This window comes from Macaca fascicularis, chromosome 18 (genome assembly GCF_037993035.2).
Source record: "Macaca fascicularis isolate 582-1 chromosome 18, T2T-MFA8v1.1".
NCBI classification, from domain to species: domain Eukaryota; kingdom Metazoa; phylum Chordata; class Mammalia; order Primates; family Cercopithecidae; genus Macaca; species Macaca fascicularis.
The window spans coordinates 40,013,486-40,036,576 of record NC_088392.1 but is presented as its reverse complement, the minus strand read 5'-3'; the positions used below and the strand labels follow the sequence as shown (position 1 = coordinate 40,036,576).

Genomic DNA, 23,091 nt, shown 5'->3' with positions numbered 1-23,091 from the left:
ACCTTTAGGAGCTGAGGGTGTCAGTCATACAGCCACAAGAAACTGAATTCTACCAACAAACACAGGAAATTGGAAGGGACCACAGCTTCAGGTGAAACCACCACAGCACCGACCAACAGGGTAATTGAATTGCAGCCCTGTGAGATCCTGAGCAGAAGAATTAAGCTGTATTCAGAGTTCTGATCCGCGGAAGCTAGGAGATAATCTATGTGTGTGTTGTTTTAAACACTGAGTTTGCCGTCATTGTTACACAGCAATAGAAAACTAGTACACCCGGGAAAGTGCAGGCTCTCAATGCAATGCTGTGGCTTGTAGGTTGGCTGTTATATGGGGTCTGGGGCTGATGAAGTTCAGGCTTTCTCCTATAGTTCATCTGCTTTCCTTCCAGCACACTGTCCTCAAACACAGCTGCCCTAACCTAGCAAGCTCTTGCACATCCAAAACCCTCGATAAATGAAACTGCTCCAAATACAGGCTGCTCTGCCATGAGTTTTGTCACCTCTTACTGGCCTTAGAGTCTTTAGAAATACAAAGTTGCCTTGTACAGAGGGTTCGTTCCATGTTCCAGCTACTTGGAGAGAAATTGTCTTCCCTGGGGGGCTTGGACATTATTCTTGGAGACTATTTTGCCCCTCAGATTACAGAAGCTGGTTTCCTGGTATTTTGGTTATTTATCATTCTTTCCTGTTCTCATTTGAGATACAAAATATATGACTTCCTGTGAAATTTCTGGAAGAGGAATTGATGGGTGAGAATAGCGAAGAGGCTTTGTGGGGTCCTTTTCACAGGGATATTTTCAAACTTTTTTAGTAAAAAATAGAGTCCATTTACCTGAGTTTTTAATATTTTGTCTTTTGCTCCAAATATTAAAGTCTGTGGCTTCAGACATCTATTTAGCATAAGCGTATTTGCTACTTACTTGGTTATCCCTTTCATTAACTTTTTCTAGAATCCTGTTTCACCTGAGGCACAGAAGCTTTCCTTTGTTCACCGTTGCCAGCAGTTATTGGACTGTGGCTGGGATTACCTGTCAGAATTCACAGGTGAGCTCCACTCTGCACAGGGCCATGAGATCCTCTGCCCAATCCACCCCGGCTCCCCTCCATCTGTTCACACACATCTGTCTTCTTTTCTGTCAAGTCACAGATGGAAGATTTGTCTATATAGAGATTTAAAACTGCAGCGTAGTGTTTTTTTTTAAAAAAACAAACAAATCAAGACTATCACTAAAATCAGAGTGGAAAGACCAGCCACAAAGATTTTGTAAAATTCTACAAAAAGAAAAAAAAAAACAAAGGGTTATAATACTCCTGTTATAAAATGTGCACTTACTTTTCAGTAAGAATTAAATGAGCATATTGAAAAATTGGGAGGACAGGACTGTGTAAATCTGAGAAAAGAAATATAATTGCCCAAGAACTATGAAAAGAAAACGACATTCCAACTTACATTAATCAGCAAAATGCACATTTTATTTAAATTTAAATTTTACATTGTATTGGAACAGTTTTAGATTGGCAAAGAATAAACACAGTGATAAAACCAAGTGTAGGAAAGGTCTAGAAAATATGAGCGATTTCACATTCTACTGTTAGGACTGCAAATGGATACAACACATTAGGAAGCCGTGGTTGAAACTGCACCTGTGTTCAGTACTACCACTGATGAAGATCTTGGTGTTTTTTTGTTTGTTTGTTTGTTTTTTATTATACTTTAAGTTCTAGGGTACATGTGCACAACGTGCAGGTTTCTTACATATGTATACATGTGCCATGTTGGTGTGCTGCACCCATTAACTCGTCATTTACATTAGGTATATCTCCTAATGCTATCTCTCCCCACCATCCCCTCCCCACAATAGGACCCGGTGTGTGATGTTCCCCTTCCTGTGTCCAAGTGATCTCATTGTTCAGTTCCCACCTATGAGTGAGAACATGTGGTATTTGGTTTTCTGTTCTTGCGATAGTTTGCTGAGAATGATGGTTTCCAGCTGCATCCATGTCCCTACAAAGGACATGAACTCATCCTTTTTTACGGCTGCATAGTATTCCATGGTGTATATGTGCAATCCCTCCCCCCTCCCCCCTCCCCATTATAGGCCCCGGTGTGTGATGTTCCCCTTCCTGAGTCCAAGTGATCTCATTGTTCAGTTCCCACCTATGAGTGAGAACATGCGGTGTTTGGTTTTCTGTTCTTGTGATAGTTTGCTAAGAATGATGGTTTCCAGCTGCATCCATGTCCCTACAAAGGACACAAACTCATCCTTTTTGATGGCTGCATAGTATTCCATGGTGTATATGTGCCACATTTTCTTAATCCAATCTGTCACTGATGGACATTTGGGTTGATTCCAAGTCTTTGCTATTGTGAATAGTGCTGCAATAAACATACGTGTGCATGTGTCTTTACAGCAGCATAATTTATAATCCTTTGGGTATATACCCAGTAATGGGATGGCTGGGTCATATGGTACATCTAGTTCTAGATCCTTGAGGAATCGCCATACTGTTTTCCATAATGGTTGAACTAGTTTACAATCCCACCAACAGTGTAAAAGTGTTCCTATTTCTCCACATCCTCTCCAGCACCTGTTGTTTCCTGACTTTTTAATGATCGCCATTCTAACTGGTGTGAGATGGTATCTCATTGTGGTTTTGATTTGCATTTCTCTGATGGCCAGTGATGATGAGCATTTTTTCATGTGTCTGTTGGCTGTATGAATGTCTTCTTTTGAGAAATGTCTGTTCATATCCTTTGCCCACTTTTTGATGGGGTTGTTTGTTTTTTCCTTGTAAATTTGATTGAGTTCTTTATAGGTTCTGGATATTAGCCCTTTATCTGATGAGTAGATTGCAAAAAGTTTCTCCCATTCTGTAGGTTGCCTGTTCACTCTGATGGTAGTTTCTTTTGCTGTGCAGAAGCTCTTTAGTTTAATTAGATCCCATTTGTCAATTTTGGCTTTTGTTGCCATTGCTTTTGGTGTTTTAGACATGAAGTCCTTGCCCATGCCTATGTCCTAAATGGTATTACCTAGGTTTTCTTCTAGGGTTTTTATGGTTTTAGGTCTAACATTTAAGTCTCTAATTCATCTTGAATTAATTTTCGTATAAGGAGTAAGGAAAGGATCCAGTTTCAGCTTTCTACTTATGGCTAGCCAATTTTCCCAGCACCATTTATTAAATAGGAAATCCTTTCCCCATTTCTTGTTTTTGTCAGGTTTGTCAAAGATCAGATGGCTGTAGATGTGTGGTATTATTTCTGAGGACTCTGTTCTGTTCCACTGGTCTATATGTCTGTTTTGGTACCAGTACCATGCTGTTTTGGTTACTGTAGCCTTGTAGTATAGTTTGAAGTCAGGTAGCGTGATGCCTCCAGCTTTGTTCTTTTGGCTTAGGATTGTCTTGGCAACGTGGGGTCTTTTTTGGTTCCATATGAACTTTAAAGCAGTTTTTTCCAATTCTGTGAAGAAAGTCATTGGTAGCTTAATGGGGATAGCATTGAATCAACAAATTACCTTGGGCAGTATGGTCATTTTCACAATATTGATTCTTCCTATCCATGAGCATGGTATGTTCTTCCATTTGTTTGTGTCCTCTTTTATTTCACTGAGCAGTGGTTTGTAGCTCTCCTTGAAGAGGTCCTTTACATCCCTTGTAAGTTGGATTCCTAGGTATTTTATTCTCTTTGAAGCTATTGTGAATGGAAGTTCATTCATGATTTGGCTCTCTGTTTGTCTGTTACTGGTGTATAAGAATGCTTGTAATTTTTGCAGATTGATTTTGTATCCTGAGACTTTGCTGAAGTTGCTTATCAGCTTAAGGAGATTTTGGGCTGAGACGATGGGGTTTTCTAAATGTACAATCATGTCATCTGCAAACAGGGACAATGTGACTTCTTCTTTTCCTAATTGAATACCCTTTATTTCTTTCTCTTGCTTGATTGCCCTAGCCAGAACTTCCAACACAATGTTGAATAGGAGTGGTGAGAGAGGGCATCTCTGTCTTGTGCCAGTTTTCAAAGGGAATGCCCATTCAGTTTTTGCCCATTCAGTATGATATTGGCTGTGGGTTTGTCATAAATAGCTCTTATTATTTTGAGATACGTTCTGTCAATACTGAATTTATTGAGAGTTTTTAGCATGAAGGGCTGTTGAATTTTGTCAAAGGCCTTTTCTGCATCTATTGAGATAATCATGTGGTTTTTTGTCTTTGGTTCTGTTTATATGCTGGATTATGTTTATTGATTTGCGTATGTTGAACCAGCCTGGCGGATAAGCTTTTTGATGTGCTGCTGGATTTGGTTTGCCAGTATTTTATTGAGGATTTTGCATTGATGTTCATTAGGGATATTGGTCTAAAATTCTCTTTTTTTGTTGTGTCTCTGTCAGGCTTTGGTATCAGGATGATGTTGGCCTCGTAAAATGAGTTAGGGAGGATTCCCTCTTTTTCCATTGATTGGAATAGTTTCAGAAGGAATGATACCAACTCCTCCTTGTACCTCTGGTAGAATTCAGCTGTGAATTCATCTGGTCCTGGACTTTTTTTGGTTGGTAGGCTATTAATTATTGCCTCAATTTCAGAGCCTGCTATCGGTCTATTCAGGGATTCAACTTCTTCCTGGTTTAGTCTTGGAAGAGTGTAAGTGTCCAGGAAATTATCCATTTCTTCTAGGTTTTCTAGTTTATTTGTGTAGAGGTGTTTATAGTATTCTCTGATGGTAGTTTGTATTTCTGTGGGGTCGGTGGTGATATCCCCTTTATCATTTTTTATTGTGTCTATTTGATTCTTCTCTCTTTTCTTCTTTATTAGTCTTGCTAGTGGTCTATCAATTTTGTTGATCTTTTCAAAACACCAACTCCTTGGTTTCATTGATTCTCTTCAACTCTTGGATTCATTGATTTTTTGGAGGGTTTTTTGTGTCTCTATCTCCTTCAGTTCTGCTCTGATCTTAGTTATTTCTTGCCTTCTGCTAACTTTTGAATGTGTTTGCTCTTGCTTCTCTAGTTCTTTTAATTGTGATGTTAGGGTGTCCATTTTAGATCTTTCCTGCTTTCTCTTGTGGCCATTTAGTGCTATAAATTTTCCCTCTACACACTGCTTTAAATGTGTCCCAGAGATTCTGGTATGTTGTATCTTTGTTCTCATTGGTTTTAAAGAACATCTTTATTTCTGCCTTCATTTCGTTATGTACCCAGTAGTCATTCAGGAGCAGGTTGTTCAGTTTCCATGTAGTTGAGCGGTTTTGATTGAGTTTCTTAGTCCTGAGTTCTAGTTTGATTGCACTGTGGTCTGAGAGACAGTTTGTTATAATTTCTGTTCTTTTACATTTGCTGAGGAGTGCTTTACTTCCAACTATGTGGTCAATTTTGGAATAAGTGTGATGTGGTGCTGAGAAGAATGTATATTCTGTTGATTTGGGGTGGAGAGTTCTGTAGGTGTCTATTAGGTCCACTTGGTGCAGAGTTGAGTTCAATTCCTGGATATCCTTGTTAACTTTCTGTCTCGTTGATCTGTCTAATGTTGACAGTGGGGTGTTCAAGTCTCCCATTATTATTGTATGGGAGTCTAAGTCTCTTTGTAAGTCTCTGAGGACTTGCTATATGAATCTGGGTGCTCCTGTATTGGGTGCATATATATTTAGGATAGTTAGCTCTTCCTGGTGAATTGATTCCTTTAACATTATGTAATGGCCTTCTTTGTCTCTTTTGATCTTTGATGTTTTAAAGTCTGTTTTATCAGAGACTAGGATTGCAAACCCTGCTTTTTCTTTGTTTTCCATTTGCTTGGTAGATCTTCCTCCATCCCTTTATTTTGAGCCTATGTGTGTCTCGGCATGTCAGATGGGTCTCCTGAATACAGCACACTGATGAGTCTTGACTCTTTATCCAGTTTGCCAGTCTGTGTCTTTTAATTGGACCATTTAGTCCATTTATATTTAAGGTTAATATTATTATGTGTGAACTTGATCCTATCATTATGATATTAGCTGGTTATTTTGCTTGCTAGTTGATGCAGTTTCTTCCTAGCATCGATGGACTTTACATTTTGGCATGTTTTTGCAATGGCTGGTACCTGTTGTTCCTTTCCATGTTGAGTGCTTCCTTCAGGATCTCTTGTAGGGCAGGCCTGGTGGTGACAAAATCTCTCAGCATTTGCTTGTCTGTAAAGGATTTTATTTCTCCTTCACTTATGAAACTTAGTTTGGCTGGATATGAAATTCTTGGTTGAAGATTCTTTTCTTTAAGAATGTTTAATATTGGTCCCCACTCTCTTCTGGCTTGTAGAGTTTCTGCTGAGAGATTGGCTGTAGTCTGATGGGCTTCCCTTTGTGAGTATCCCAACTTTTCTCTCTGGCTGCCCTTAACATTTTTTCCTTCATTTCAACTTTGGTGAATCTGACAATTATGTGTCTTGGAGTTGCTCTTCTTGCGGAGTATCTTTGTGGCGTTCTCTGTATTTCCTGAATTTGAATGTTGGCCTGCCTTACTAGGTTGGGGAAGTTCTTCTGGATGATATCCTGCAGAGTATTTTCCAACATGGTTCCATTTTCCCCATCACTTTCAGGCACACCAATCAGACATAGATTTGGTCTTTTCACAAAATCCCAAATTTCTTGGAGGCTTTGTTCATTTCTTTTTACTCTTTTTTCTCTACACTTCTCTTCTCACTTCATTTCATTCATTTGATCTTCAATCGCTGATACTCTTTCTTCCAGTTGATCGAGTTGTTTACTGAAGCTTGTGCATTTGTCACGTAGTTCTCGTGTTATGGTTTTCATCTCTATCAGTTCTTTTAAGGTCTTCTCTGCATTGATTATTCTAGTTGTCCATTCATCCATTCTTTCTTCAAGGTTTTTAGTTTCTTTGCGCTGGTTACATAGTTCCTCCTTTAGCTCTGAGAAGTTTGATCGACTGAAGCCTTCTTCTCTCAGCTCGTCAAAGTCATTCTCCATCCAGCTTTGTTCCATTGCTGGCAATGAGCTGCGTTCCTTTGGAGGGGGAGATGCACTCTGATTTTTTGAATTTCCAGCTTTTCTGCACTGCTTTTCCCCCATATTTGTGGTTTTATCTGCCTTTGGTCTTTGATGATGGTGACGTACTGATGGGGTTTTAGTGTTGGTGTCCTTTCTGTTTGTTAGTTTTCCTTCTAACAGTCAGGACCCTCAGCTGCAGGTCTGTTGGAGTTTGCTTGAGGTCCACTCCAGATCCTGTTTGCCTGGGTATCAGCAGCGGAGGCTGCAGAAGATAGAATATTGCTGAACAGAAAGTGTTGCTGTCTGATTCTTGCTCTGGAAGCTTTGTCTCAGGGGTGTACCCCACTGTGTGAGGTGTGAGGTGTCGTTCTGCACCTAGTGGGGGATGTCTCCTAGTTAGGCTACTCAGGGGTTAGGGACCCACTTGAGCAGGCAATCTGTCCGTTCTCAGATCTCAACCTCCATGCTGGGAGATCCACGCTCTCTTCAAAGCTGTCAGACAGGGGCATTTACCTCTGCTGAGGTTTCTGCTGCTTTTTGTTTAGCTATGCCCTGTCCCCAGAAGAGGAGTCTACAGAGGCAGGCCAGCCTCCTTGAGCTGTGGTGGGCTCCACCCAATTCGAGCTTCCTGGCTTTGTTTACCTACTTAAGCCTCAGCAATGGCGGGCGCCCCCCCACCCCGCCAGCCTCGCTGTCGCCTTGCAGTTAGATCTCAGACTGCTGTGCTAGCAATGAGGGAGGCTCCGTGGGCGTGGGACCCTCTGGGCCAGGTGTGGGATATAATCTCCTCGTGTTCCGTTTGCTAAGACCCTTGGTAAAGCACAGTATTAGGGTGGGAGTTACCTGATTTTCCAGGTCTTGTGTGTATCAATTTCCTTTGGCTAGGAAAAGGAATTCCCTTCCCCCTTGTGCTTCTCAGGTGAGGCGATGCCTCGCCCTGCTTCAGCTCTCGCTGATCGGGCTGCACCTGTGGACCAGCACCAACTGTCCGACACGCCCCAGTGAGATGAACCCGATACCTCACTTGAAAATGCAGAAATTGCCTATTTTCTGTGTCGCTCAGGCTGGGAGCTGGAGGCTGGAGCTGTTCCTATTCAGCCATCTTGGGTGCCAACCCTTGGTGTGTTTTTTTGTTTGCTTTTTGTTTTTTGAGACAGAGTGTCATTCTGTTGCCCAGGCTGGAGTGCAATGGCATGATCTTGGCTCACTGCAACCTCTGCTTCCCAGGTTCAAGCAATTCTCCTGCCTCAGACTCCTGAGTACCCGGGACTATAGGTGCGCACCACTGCACCAGGCTAAGTTTTGTATTTTTAGTAGAGACAGGGTTTCACCATGTTGGCCAGGCTGGTCTCGAACTCTTGACCTCAGGTGATCCTCCCGCCTTGGCCTCCCAAAGTGCTGGGATTACAGGCATGAGTTAGCGCCACCGACCCCACTGATGCAGATCTTTTATTTCTTCCGATTGAGATGTATCCACCACATATTGCTGAACAGAAAACTTCCTAAACAATACGATTCCAGTTATCTAAAGCTCATAACATATGCATCTAAAGTTGCACACAATGTATGGTTAAATCTCCAAAACATACCAAGAGAAGGGTTCGTGAGGATGGTCTCAGTAGCTCTTTCTGGCTTGTGGGATTTGGGGATATCTTGTTCTCACCTCCCAAGTTTGAGAGACTAGCCTGTTCCCATCCATCCCTAGTTCAGTGACAATAGCCCACAGTCTTTCCCCTTCCCCTTCTGGTGTCTGGCTGACCTGCATTCTCTGGGCACGTTCACCATGGGAAAGAAGATTGGGTAGTGAGGCCATTCACAAGAAGCAAAGAAAACTTGGGTCTGTTGAGAGGAGAAGAGAAAAAACATTCATTTTAGATATTTTAAAGACATCTTTAAAAATATTGCCTAGCCTGTTGCCCAGGCTGGAGTGCAGTGGTGCAGTTTTGGCTCACTGCAGCCTCTGTCTCCTGGGTTCAAGTGATTCTCCTGCCTTAGCCTCCCAAGTAGCTGGGACTACAGGTGTGCACCACCACACCTGGCTAATTTTTGTATTTTTAGTAGAGATGGGGTTTCACCATGTTGGCCAGGCTGGTCTTGAACTCCTGACCTCAAGTGATCCACCCACCTCGGTCTCCCAAAGTGCTAGGATTATAAGAGTGAGCCACTGTGCCCGGCCACTAATTTTGTTTTTAAATTTTTTTTGTAGAGATGGCATCTCTCTATATTGCCGAGGCTGGTCTCAAACTCCTGGCCTCAAGCAATCCTCCCACCTCGACTTCCCAAAATGCTGAGATTACAGGCATGAGCCACTGCACCTGGCCTCATTTATTTTAATATCAAATAAAAACCTTCAAGAGCAGGAGAAGCTTCCTGAACTAGACTGCCCTAAGAAGAAGAAGGATTGTTGCCTATGTGAATTTTTAATTTTTTTTTTCTGTCTCTGGAACATTTATCTCTATATCCCATATCCTTATATTGAGCAAGAATCTTTTGAAATTTATTTGAGAATGAAAGCTTCACATATACAACTCAGCCAAACCACAGTAAGTTCTCTACCAGATGGTGCCCTTCCACGCCCGCCCCCCTAACAAAACCAGGATCCAGATGGGCAGTGGTCTGGGGCACAGAGCAAGTGCTTGAGCCCTGGGAGCTGTGGGTTGGGGGTGGAGTTTCCTCAGCTTTCCGTTCTGTTTTCTTGGAAACAACTGGGTTTATTTAAACTGCCTGGATGGAAATTTTTATGAAGAACAAAAACGAGAATTCAGAGAATCAGTTTGAGGTTTGTTCTCTTGGACTCCATATTCACTATAAAGGAAAACCTAAAAAGCAAAAATAAGTGAGCCTTGAGTTTTCTCTGGAGAGAGTAACAAGTGATACTCTATGGTCCTTTCTTCTGCTTAGGGGCTGAAAACCCCACAGTCCAGGTAGACCACACTGAAGTTGGTAGTAGGAACTCTGGTGACCTAAAGGGGTAGCCTTGATCCAGGCAGACCCAGGAGTGCCACCTCAAACTCTGGTTTTTGAAAGAAAACAGATAAGGAATTTTTTATGTCAAATCTTCTGCTATGTAAATATGGGTAACTAATTGAAATATGTAAAAGATGCTGTTGGAATGAAATAGAGCAGGAGAAACCCTAGATCATCTTGTTGAGTCTGTCATTTTGGAGCTAGGAGTCTGAGGTCCAGAGGAAGAATGACTTGCCAAGATGATGGCAGAAGTGAGACCAGAGCCTAAACCTGCTGACTCATGGTGGGGTTCCATTAATTGGCATCAACTGATGGCTTTTTCAAACCACTAAAAAATATTTAGGTTATTTATCTCTCTCTCTCTCTCCTTCCCTCTTTTCTTTCAATTCTTTATGCATTCATGTATATCTCTTTTTTATTCTTTTCTAGACCATTTTAATTTTGAATTCCTCTCATGTAGAAGTTATTTAGGAGAGGGTTTCTTAATTCTAAGTAGTTAAGACTTTTTAAGGTATGCTTTTGTGATGAATTTTAATTGTATAGGCTGAGGCTCAGGACATTTAGCTTGTGTATCTCCACATTTTATATTTTATAGATTCTCTTTGGAGCCAAATATGAGATCAGTATTTACAAAAATTCTGAGGACAAAATAAAATGGTGTTTATTTTTCAATGGTAAGACACTGAATTCTACGTATGTACTAAATCAAGCTTGTTAATTGTAATATTGAGATTCTCTATGTCATTTATTTTTGTTTTACTAGATCTCCCAAATTCAGGAGTAATTGAGCCCAGGAGGGCGAGGCTGCAGTGAACTGTGATTGAGCCACTGCAGTCCAGCCTGCGTGACAGAGCAAGACCCTGTCTCAAAAAAATAAATAAATAAATAAAATTCAAAAGTAGGCATATTTAAAGTATTTTACTATGGTATTTGTGTGGGGGTATGTGTGTGCATGCATATACTTTAAGTTCTTCTTATATTGTAGTAGTTTTTGTTTTATGTATATGCTATTTGGAATATCAAAATTTATAGCTGTTATATTTTTTCCAATATGTACGTTTTACCATACCATAATGTCTCCCATAACTCCAATGAACGCTTTTGACTTTAAATTCTACTTTGCCTGATGTTAGTAGATCTGTCTACTCCTGCTTTCCTTCTAAGCATATCTGTTTGGTATCTCTCTGTCCATCGCTTTATTTTCTTTGTGTGATTATTTTAATATAAACTACACATACTAATTATAAAAAAATTAAGAAATACAGAAAAGTGTGAAGAAGAAAGGACCGAATTACCAAAATTATACAACCTAAAAATAATTGGTCATAACATTTGACTGACATCTTTCCTGACATCTCTCTATGCATAGAAAGAAAGAAGGATCTAGAGAAAGACAGAGATGGAGGCAGAGAGAGAGAGATAGAGGAGACACTGAAACAGATGAAAACAATTGTATCATGATGATATTGACTATATGTGATGTATTTTTGAAAATAAGTACTACACTTAATTTTAAAAGAATTTAACAGGAACAAAAGCTTCGGTCAAACTGTAATTCAGATCATTGTTCTTTCCTACAAAGGAAATAAATTCCTAGAAGGTGGTACTAAATTTGAGGGAATGTATGAAGTTGGACTCACTGTGGGTTTTTTAAAATTTATTTATTAACTTTTATTTTAGGTTGAGGGGTACATGTGCAGGTTTGTTATATAGGTAAATTGTGTGTCTTAGGGGTCTGGCATACAGATTATTTCGTTACCGAGGTAATAAGCATGGTACCCGATAGGTAGTTTCTCATTGCTTACACTCCTCCCACCCTTCACCCTCAAGTAGGCCCTGGTGTCTGTCATTCCTTTCTTTGTGTCATATGTACTCAGTGTTTAGCTTCCAGTTACAGGTGAGAAATGTGGCATTTGGTTTTCTGTTCCTATGTTAATTTGCTTAGGATGATGTCTTCCAGCTCCATTCATGTTGCTGCAAAGGGCATGATTTCATTCTTTTTTATAGCTGCATAGTATTATTCCATGGTGTAAGTGTACCACATTTTCTTCACCCAGTCTACTACTGGGCATTTAGGTTGATTCCATATCTTTGCTATTGTGAGTAGTGCTGTGAAGAACATTCACATGCATATGTCTTTATGGTAGAATGATTTATATTTATTTGGGTGTATATCCAATAATGGGGTTGCCGGGTTGAATGGTAATTCTGTTTTAAGTTCTTTGAGGAATTGCCACACCACTTTCCACAATGGCTAAACTAATTTACTTTCCCACTAGGAGTGTATAAGCATTCCCTTTTCTCCACAACTTCACTAGCATCTGTTATTTTTTGTATCGTGGGTTTTTTTAAATGTGAGTTTTTGGCCAGGCACAGTGGCTCACGGCTGTAATCCCAGCACTTTTGGAGGCCAAGGTGGGCAGATCACCTGAGGTCAGGAGTTTGAGACCAGCCTGGCCAACATGGCAAAACCCCATCTCTACTGAAAACACAAAAGGAATTAGCTGGGTGTTGTGGCACATACCTGTAATTCCAGCCACTTGGGAGGCTGGGGCAGGAGAATTGCTTGAACCCAGGAAGTGGAGGTTGTGGTGAGCTGAGATCACACCACTGTACTCCAGCCTGCGCGACAGAGTGATATGTCTTAAAAAAAAAAAAAAAAAAGTGAGTTTCCATAGAGATGAGATTGATTGATCCATGCTGGGAAAGAGAAGAGATTAACATTTTGATGCACCTCTTTCCTGCCCTCTTCCTCCTTCTGGTTTCGATGCTTAAATTATTTCAACTTTTCAGAGTTTGCAACATTTCATTCTGCATCTGAAACCATACCTCTCCTGGGTGTTAATAGCATTCGTGTATCCACCTGGATTCCATGCTCCCCACCAATCCCACTTCTACGGCTTCAGAATGGCAGGACTCTATTTTGATGCAACCTTTAGTTAACAAGATTTCACCATCAAGTAGATTTTTCACAAGGGCTAACAGATGTTGTATTTTTCTGAGTCCTTTCATGTCTGCAAATGTGAGCTCTTGCCTTTATACCTAAGCTCCAACTTGGCTGGGTAGAATTCACTTGGGTCATATTCTCTTTTCCTTCTAGACATTTCTCCTTTGCTCTGGCACTGATTGCTGCTGGAAAGACATCTGAAACGCACCTGATTTTTCTTCTTGTAAGTGAATTATTTTTGTCCTGAATGTGAAAAAAAATTTATTTTAGTTAAATGGTTTAACCAGAATTTGTCTGAAGGTTTACTGTTAGAGATTTTTCCTAATAAGTGGTATGTGTTTTCAGTCTTGCCGATTCAGTCTTTATTCTAATTCCTATATGAGTCCACTATTGTTAAAGTAAATTAAAATGAAAAGAGACCAGGCCTGAAGAATCTCTGAGTAGACAAAAGCAGTCAGGCCTTATAAGTCATCTTAACCTTGCTTAATTTGCAAACGTTAGCAAAACTTAACTTTAGCCATTTCTGGTAAATGCTTATGTTAGAAACAAAAGTTAACCTCAGTCAATTATTAGCAGACAGAAAGTTTCTATTTATATAACTAGGGACTTTCAAATGGGATGAATCAAATAAGATAATTTTGTAACTGCCACCAATCAAATAATTTCTTTATCTTGCTTCCGTATTCACCCTAAAAATATTTGCCTCTGATGCTATGTCATTAGAACACTGAACATTTTTTTGGTCTGGCATACCCCAATTCATGAATTGCTTTTTCCTCAAATAAACTCTTTAAAATGTAATTGTGTTTCCAATTTTTCTTTTACACTATTCAAATACAGATCTCTCATCCATTTGGAACGCATTCTGGTGTAGGGTCTAACAATGTCATCTTTTTCCTGATACTATCCGGATGTTGTCTGGGCAGTTTGAGTTTGAGGTGCTGATGAAGCATGCAGGTGAGGCTGCGTTCAGGGCCACTGTGAATTCAGGGCTGGAGAGGGGTCAGGGACCAAGGGACAGACCTGAGGGCCACAGTAGAGACATCTAAACAAGGAGACAGACGGGATTGCGAAAGAAGGACAACTCATGACCAATATGCGCAGGGCCAAGTCCAAAACCTTGGGAGGCCTGTACGTTTAGGGAATACAAAGGAGGGAAAGAGATCAAAGAGGATGAAGGCTGAGAAAAGACCATTGGGTTGGGTCTTCAGAGATTGGCGTCCAAGGGAGATAAGCATCAGAGCCGGGTGGCGAAGGGCAAGGGAAGGAGCAGATGATGACACAAGTGAGGCAGCTCTCCCCGGAGTGGTATGACAGGAGAGGGGAAGGCGCAGCTGTGCAGACTTTGCAGGAGAAAGGGGTGTTTCTATTAGACAGAGTGAGACTTTAGCAATTTAGTGGACCTGTGAAAGGGGTCAGGGTGGGGAGAGGTGGAAGATAAAGAGAAGGAAAACCACAACAGTGATGGAAAGTTGGGCAGGTAGGAGATGGGATCACAAGGCAGGATGCAAGTAACAGAGCCTCTATCTGAACCATTTTAGGAAAAAGATCATTCACTGACTGGGCACGGTGGCTCACACCTCCGAGCACCTTGGGAGGCCAAGGCAGAAGAATTGCTTGAGCCCAGGAGTTCAAGACCAGCCTGGGCAATATGGTGAGACCCCTGTCTTTATAAAAAAAATTTTTTTTTTAATTAGCCAGGTGTGGTGGTGCACACCTGTGGTCCTAGCTACTCGGGATGCTGAGGTGGGAGAATCACTTAAGCCCAGGAGTTCGAGACTGCAGTGAGCCATGTTCATGCCATTGTACTCTAGCCTGGGCGACAGAGAGATACCCTGTCTTGAATAATAGTAGTAATAATAATAATTTTAAAAAGAGATCATGGTGAAACACCATCTGTACTAAAGATACAAAAAATTAGCCACACGTGGTGTTGTGCGCCTATAATCCCAGCTACTTGGGAGGCTGAGGTAGGAGAATTGCTTGAGCCTGGGAGGTGGAGGTTGCAGTGAGCCGAGATCACACCATTGCACTCCAACCTGGGTGACAGGGCGAGACTCCGTCTCAAAAAAAAAAAAAAAAAAAAGATTATTTATTGCCTTATGTAACCAAGAGATGTGAAAGGAGAAAAAGGAAGCAGAACTAAGGACTCAAATATTGCCAAGTTCTGATTTCCATCGCTCATATCTGTTTCTCTGCGGACTGGCTTTAACGCGGCCTTCCCACACAGCAGGGAGATGGCCGCCAGCCTCCGCAGGCCTCGGTTGGCAGTTCCCCTGGGAAAGAGGCAGTGTATGAGGTGCTGAGAGTGATGTTTCTGGAGATAGACTGCCTGGGTTTGAATTGTGGCTCTGCCACTTACTCGGGCAAATTCCTTTACCTTTCCGACCTTAGATTCCTTATCTGTAAAATGAGGTAATCGCAGAGTCTGCTTCATGACTGCTACAGAAATTTAAAAATATGACGCAACAGTGCTGACACTTAGTGGGTGCTCACTGTTCATAATTGCTAAGTGTTTTAGCTGCTTTTAGCATTATCATCAACATTATCATCATTATTAGGGAGCCGAGTATTAATGTTAACGTGAACACCTTCAGGGAAGAACCTTGATTGGCCCATCTTGGGTCAAGTGCTCACTCTCATGGTCAGGCGGATGGGAAACTGTGATGGGTGGTCCCGACTGGAACCACATGGGTGGCTGGGAATGGGGTGTAGGTACCTGAATGAAGGAAAGTCTTCCTCCAAGAGAAGGAAGAGTGGGCAGGACTAACAGGAGCGGTCCACATCCGGGAGTGCAGTTAGCCCAGGACAGAGGAAAGGACTTCTTCCACGGTCTTCACTGCCTGATCCTCCTTTTTTTTTTTTTTTTTTTTTTTTTTTTTTTTTTTTTTTTTTTTTTTTTTGAGACGGAGTCTCGCTCTGCCGCCCAGGCTGGAGTGCAGTGGCCGGATCTCAGCTCACTGCAAGCTCCGCCTCCCGGGTTTACGCCATTCTCCTGCCTCAGCCTCCCGAGTAGCTGGGACTACAGGCGCCCGCCACCTCGCCTGGCTAGTTTTTTGTATTTTTTAGTAGAGATGGGGTTTCACCATGTTAGCCAGGATGGTCTCGATCTCCCGACCTCGTGATCCGCCCGTCTGGGCCTCCCAAAGTGCTGGGATTACAGGCTTGAGCCACCGCGCCCGGCCCTGATCCTCCCATTTTGCCAGCTGCTTATGTGGACTGCACCACACACCCAGCTCAAGTGACTCGGATATGAGGTTTCCAGAAGGTAGGGGTCTGGTGTCTGCAGCATATGCTTCAGGTTCTACCAGATGCCCCAGCTGCCGTGTGTAGGGAAGGCAGGATCACAGGGTGGCCAGCTGTAGCGGGCTGAGCCAAGGGCAGAGGCAGTGCCACAAGGCAGGTTGGGCTCAGTTCCATTGCCACCCACTTCTTGGGCAGTTTCTCCATATACCAGCATACTAGTGCCACTCTGTTTCCCAGGGTCCACGGAAAAGACATTGTCACCAGAAGTCCATGGTCCTTAAGGAAAGGTCAGCTGTGCAGGAGGTGAACTTGAACCTGCCTCACCTGTGAAAGTGACACAGTGGAGAGGCTGATTTCATGTCAGCACAGATCTGATGGGAACGTTCTAGCCTATTCTAAAAATGATTGCACCTCCTCTCCTGGAGTAAGGCCCATCTCATGGGTGCTCCCTGACCCATAGCACATTCCCTTTTCATCAGTCTCAGTACAGCTGTGTGTGATTCTGTATCTCTGCAGACACTCACACTTGCATGGTCCACCTTCGGGCAAAGGTCCAGTAACCATGCTGAGAGCAAACGCTGTTCTGGCGCTCATGCCCGGCATCTGCTGCAGCAGGCAAACACCGAGGGCCTTGACAAGTGTAAGCCTTGCTTTTCCCATTTGGATGGAAGATCGGAGACCCAAAGTGGGAAGACCCCTAATACACAGAAAGAACACCACGAGCTGAAGAGGAGTGGCTTCTAAGACGCAGTGGCTCACAGTGCAGTAGGGAAGACCGGCCCACGACAGCTCCTTAGAGGTGCTGTGATTGATTCTGCAAGGAGTATAGGAGTCAACCTGTGGCTGACCAGGACAGGGGTCATTTGTTTTGTCCCAGGGCATGGCCGGTTGGAAAGATGAGATAGGCCGGAACGTGCAGGCAGGGTGGGGAAGGCCTTGAAGTTTGAGGAGGATTTTGCCCGGTTATGGACTCAGCTGTGTCCTCTCCAATTCTGTATGTTGAAGTCCTAACCTCCATTACCACAGAATGTGACTGTATTTGGAGACAGGGTGTGATATTGTGATATAAGAAGAAATATATATTTTGGTTTTCACTCCTGGCCGAAGTTCCTAAAATGCTTGTCAGTTCCTAAGTGGTAAAGGTGAAAGGAGCATCTATTGTTATTACATTTGATCTTTGTCCCTGGTTCCTGAAATAGCTCCAGAGTGATACAGGTGAAAGGGGTGTCTTTTAAAAATTCCTAAACGCCCCTTTCCAGCACACCTGAGTTTATGTTATACGTGACTTTCAGCAAGCCCCCAGCTAGCTGCCAGATGGGAGCTGGTTAGCTGGTGAGTAAAGGGTTGAAATTTTCAGCCCTACCTCCTCCACCTGTGAGGAGGTGCTGTGGCTTGACTCACCCAAACCACATCTCATCTCGAATTGTAATCCCCATAATTTTGTCCCCAGCCAAATCTCATCTCAAAGTGTAATCCCCCTAATTTCCATGTTGCAGATGGGACTTGGCAGGAGGTGATTGGATCATGGGGGCAGTGTCCCTCGTGCTGTTCTCGTGATAGCGAGTTCTCACGAGGTCTGATGGTTTTGTAAGTGTCTGACATTTCCTCCTACCCACACTTATTCTCTTCTCTCTCGCTGCCTTGTGAAGAAGGTGCCTGCTTCCCCTTCCACCATGATTGTAAGTTACCTGAGACCTCACCAGCCATGAGGAACGGTGAGTCAATTAAACCTCTTTTCTTTATTCGGGCAGTTTTTTTATAGCAGTGTGAAAATGGACTAATACAGGAGGGGAGAGGAGAATGGAAGTTGAGTTAATCACAAATGGCCAATTATTTGATCATTTATGCCTATTAAAGAAGTCTCCATAGAAATCCGGAAGGACGGGGTCTGGAGAGCGTCCTGGTTGCTAAACACATGGATGTGTCTGGAGGGCGGCAAGCCCACAGAGGGCAGAGAAGCTCCACACCCTTCCCACATTCCTTGCCCCATCTGGCTGTTCGTCTGTATCCTTTGTAACATCCCTTTTAATAAACTGGTAAACGTAAGCATTTCCTCGAGTTCTGTGAGCCATCCTAGTAAATTAATGCAAGGAAGGGGTAGTGGGACCCCTGATTTGTAGCCGACTGGTTAGAAGGATAGGTGACAACCTACTACTCGTGATTGGCATCTGAACTGCCAATCCCACTGGGGGACAGTCTTGTGGGACTGAGTCCTAACAGGTGGGATCTGATGGTATCTCCATGCAGACAGTGTCAGAATTAAGTTAAATTATAGCACAGTTACTTGGTGTTTGCCAGGGCATTGGTTGCTGATGGAGAGCTATCCCCATACATTTTGGCGTGAAGTGTTGAGTGTTGACCACGTGAGAGGAGAAATAGTGTTTGTTTTTCTGATACACTTGTTTTGAAATTTTGTATCTTGATAGGTTTATTCTGAATCTTGTGAAAGGACAAATGTACAGGAATAGCCAAGTCCACTTAAAGAAAGGACAGGGAGCTACAAAGATATGTTAGAAACTATTAGGAAAAAAATATATTAGAAATACGTCATTTTCTTAGGACAGGAATAAACAATTGGATCAGTGCGTTGATCTGAAATGAAGAGGCTGAGGCATCTTTAGTTGAGACAAAGTGAGGACAGCTGCCTGGGACACACTTCCACGTTGCCCTGAGGAGTGCTCCCGCAGCCTTTGCTGCAAGCAGGTTTTTAAAGGAAAGGGAACAGGAGTGGGTTGGATGAAATTGTTTGACAGGAATTCTCATTGATTGACAGAGATAACATGATTTGTGATTGGCTTTACACCATTGAACTATAGGGTAGGAGTTAAGGTGTGCAGCGTGTGGCATTTTATAGCTACTCAATGTCAGTCCACAGCCCCTTAATGAGTGGCTTCAAGAGGTAATTATTTAGCTCAAGGGGGATGGACATGGCTGCTGATTCATTCCAGTGCCTCTCTGGGTCTGATGATTTAAAGGGACTTAAATCCTCAGGTTAAGTTTATGTTCTTCTTCCTTTTGTTTCTTCCACAAATGGAACAAAACAGGAATTCCAAAAACAAATTCACGTATGCAAAGGAATTTAGTGTTTTATAAGAAATGTCACTTCCAGTCAGTAGGAAAGGAAATACAATTCAGTGCTGGGGCAGTTGGTTATCTATCAGGAAAAAAATTAAGTTGCAATCTTACCTCATACCAGTTACAAAGATAAATGGGGGTTAGATTAAATAATGCTATAAATACATTAGAAGAAAATATAAAATATATTGATGACCTTGGGGAAAAGAAGGCATTCTACACAAACACACACACATAGACACACGTAGCAGAAAGGAAGTTTGAAGTCTTTTTTTTTTTTTTTTTTTTTTTTTTTTTTTTAGATGGAGCCTTGCTCTGTTGCCCAGGCTGGAGTACAGTGGCGCAATCTTGGTTCACCGCAACTTCCACCTCCCGGGTTCAAGTGATTCTCCTGCCTCAGCCTCCCCAGTAGCTGGGATTACAGGTGCCTGCCACCACACCTGGCTAACTTTTGTATTTTTAGTAGAGAGGGGATTTCATATTGGCCAGGCTGGTCTCGAACTCCTGACCTCAGGTGATCCACTTGCCTCAGCCTCCCAAAGTTCTGGGATTACAGGTGTGAGCCACTGTGCCAGGCCTGAAGTCTCATAATTTGATTACCACATAATCAAACACTCCTGAGTGAAAATGCCACAAGCGCTCAACCTCATTACACATTGAAACCAAGAGATGCTATGCTTTACCTGTCAGGTGGACAAATTCTCCTTTTAATTAAACTTTTCATTTTGAGATAATTATAGATTCACATGCAGTTGGAAGAAATAATACAGAGAGACCCCTGTACCCTTTACCTGAATTTCCCCAAAGGTAACATTGTACAAAACTGTAGTACAATCTCACCACCAGAATATCCACACTGACACAGCGGAGATTCAAAGCACTTCCACCACCACAAAGGTCACGCAGCCCTTTACCAGCCACACCTACTTCCCTCGCACCCCAGCACTCCTTAATCCCTCTCAATGGCTAATCTGTTACTCATTTCTTTAACTTTATCATTTCCAGAAGGTTATTTAAATGGAATCATGTAACGTGTAATTTATCGGTACTAGCTTTTTTTCACTCAGCCTAATTCCGTGGCGATTCATCCAGGTTGCTTATCAACAGCTTTTTCCTTTTTGTTGCTGTTCCGTGGTATGGATGCACCTCAGCGTGTTCAATCACATACCCAGGGACGAATATCTTCCAGTTTGGGTCTATTTTAAGTCACGCTATGATAAACATTCATTTACAGTTTTTTGTGTGAACTTGAGTCTTCATTTCTCTGGGATAAATGCCCCAAAGTGCGATCACTAGGTAGTATTATCGTTGCATATTTAGTGTTTCTAACTGCCAAACCGTTTTCCAGAGTGGCTGTAACATTTGACACACCACCGGCAACGTATGAGCGATCCGTGGATCCACATCATCATCATTTGGTGTCGCCACTGGTTTTATTTTAGCCATTCTGATGGGCGTGTGGTGACACATCACTGCAGTTTTCATTCACATTTCCCCAGTAGCTAGTGATGTTGGACATCTTGTGCTTGTTCGCTGTCTGTACACCTCTCCAGTGAAGTGTCCCTTCGTGAGTTTTGCCCATTTCCTTGTTCAACTGATTGGTCTTTTTCTACTGTTGCGAGTTCTTTATATATTCTAGGAACTAGTACTTCATCAGATATGCAGTTTGCAAATGTTTTCTCCCAGTCTAAAGTTCTAAATGTTGATGAGGCCTAATTTATCAATATTTTCTTTATGGATTATGCTTTTTGTATTGAGTGTAAGAACACTTTGCCAGCTCTATACCCTGAAGATTTCCTCCTATTTTTTTTCTAAAAGTTGTATAGTTTTATGCTTTATGTTCAAGTTTGTGACCCATTTTGAGTCAATTTTTGTATAAGATGTGAGACTAAGGTTGAAGTTCATTTTTTTGGATGGGTGTCCAATTGTTCCATTGAACATCCATTGGTTGAAAGGTTATCTTTCCTCCATTGATGGACTTTTGCACCTTTGTAAAAAGTTGGTTGGAGGCCGGGCACGGTGGCTCACTCCTGTAATCCCAGCACTTTGGGAGACTGAAGTGGGCGGATCACCTGAGGTTAGTAATTTGAGACCAGCCTGGCCAACATGGTGAAATCCCCTCTCTACTAAAAATACAAAAGTTAGCCAGGTATGGTGGCAGGTGCCTGTAATCCCAGCTACTTGGGAGGCTGAGGCAGGAGAATCTCTTGAACCTGGGAGGTGGAGGTTACAGTAAGCCGAGACAGCACCACTGCGCCCCAGCCTCGGCAACAAGAGTGAAACTCTGTCTCAAAAAAAAAAAAAAAAAAAAAAAAGGCTATAAAAACAATACTGTGTATTTTCTATCAATATCTGAGTACAAATATAAATGAAACAAGTCTGAAAGGAAATGTACCATACTGGAAGCAATGGTTATATGTGGGACGGGCATTGAGCTCAGGGCAGTTAAAGAAAGTTTTAGCTTCAGAATATTTATTTAGACAGAGTCTTGCTCTGCTGCCCAGACTGGGGTACAGTGGCATCATCATAGCTCACTGTGACTTCAAACTCCTGGGCCTAAGCAATCCTCCTGCCTCAGTCTCCTGAGCAGCTGGGACTACAAGTGGACGCTACCACCACACCTGGCTAATTTTAAAAATATATATATTTCGTAGAGACAGGGTTTTGCTGTTACCCAGGTTGATCTTGAATCTGGCCTCAAGTGATCCTCCTGCTTCAACCTTCCAAAGTGCTGGGATTACAGGTGTGAACCACTGTGCCTGACCCTTATTTTATTGTTTTTACCAGGAACACGTTCACATATTTTTATGAATTTAAGAATCATTTAGAAAATAACTTGTAGGCAGTATTCAGGGCATAACTTGGGTGGTTTACTTCGGGTGAACATCAGTGCAGGAGGCAGATACTTTGTCTATCTTTGTTTTCTGCTAAGAGGCATTTGGCAAATGGAGAGAGCTCGACCGACTTTACTAAGAGTCAGAAGTCCTAGGCTGGAGCCCCAGGTCTCCCATGTCTTATCTCTCTGAACCCTGAACTCCTCAGCTGCCCAGGGAGATCATGTCCCTGTTTTGCCTCCTCAGGGAGTTTCTGTGCAAATGAAATGGGGCTGTGAGTTTGGAAGCCCTCTCTGAGCTGCTCGCCCTGGGCACAGATCAGGAAGCATTTGGGCTTCCCCTTTGGATGGCAAGGGAGCCAGGCAGGGGAGTGCCCCTGCCAGTGACCCCGGAAGGGCTCAGCAGCCCCACTGTGCTCCAGGGCCGCAGACAGAGCCATCGACCTTCTCCCCACTAGTGCCACCCCGAATCTCCCTGTGGGGACAGCCAGGACAGGGTGGGTGGTGCCAGCACCCCATCCTCACGCCCAGAAAACTGACTCATGGTCATCATCACTTTAAAGGAGAGACCACATGATGGTGAAATGCAGGGCGATTCTGTGGCTGGTGCATAGTTGGGAGTAGATCCCTCTTCTAGCACTTTCCACCTATGTCACCTTGGACAAGGTACTTAATCTTCCTGAGCGGCAGTTTCCTGGTGTAAGATGGGATGGAGAGTAGTAAGGGTTGTTGTGAGGGTTTAGCAATGATATGTACCCAAAGCCTGGGCTGTAGCAGGTTCTCAGGAAGTGGTAGCTCTGTGTGTGTGTGTGTGTGTGTGTGTGTGTGTGTGTGTGTGTGTGTGTGTGTATGTATGTATGTGTGTGACAGCAATAAGTGACAGTGGAGAGAACAGGTTGATTACAGGTTTTGTTCTGGACAATAAGAAAGAAATGAATATTATCTGACTCTGCCCAGCCCTGCTAAACAGTTCTCCACTGGTGATGGCAATTTGGAGTGTCAACTTTGAGCAGTCCTGCATCGAGCAGCACTTTCTCCAGGGCTAACCTTT

General features: G+C 42.7%; 1 long non-coding RNA gene across 4 annotated transcripts in view; it reads left to right on the top strand.

Moving 5' to 3' along the window:
• LOC102129152 (uncharacterized) overlaps window positions 1–23,091 on the top strand; it is a 128,528-nt gene that overhangs the window by 70,340 nt on the left and 35,097 nt on the right. The window contains exons 3-8 of one of the 4 annotated variants that reach the window (XR_012427069.1): window positions 950–1,043; window positions 13,040–13,109; window positions 13,727–13,843; window positions 14,428–14,540; window positions 17,782–17,847; window positions 17,990–18,175. This is a non-coding gene — a long non-coding RNA (uncharacterized lncRNA). Of the gene's footprint in view, window positions 1–949; window positions 1,044–10,702; window positions 10,831–13,039; window positions 13,110–13,726; window positions 13,844–14,427; window positions 14,541–17,781; window positions 17,848–17,989; window positions 18,176–23,091 lie in introns of those variants that run through there. The other 3 variants (XR_001486816.4, XR_010582848.2, XR_012427070.1) reach the window with 3 other exon arrangements.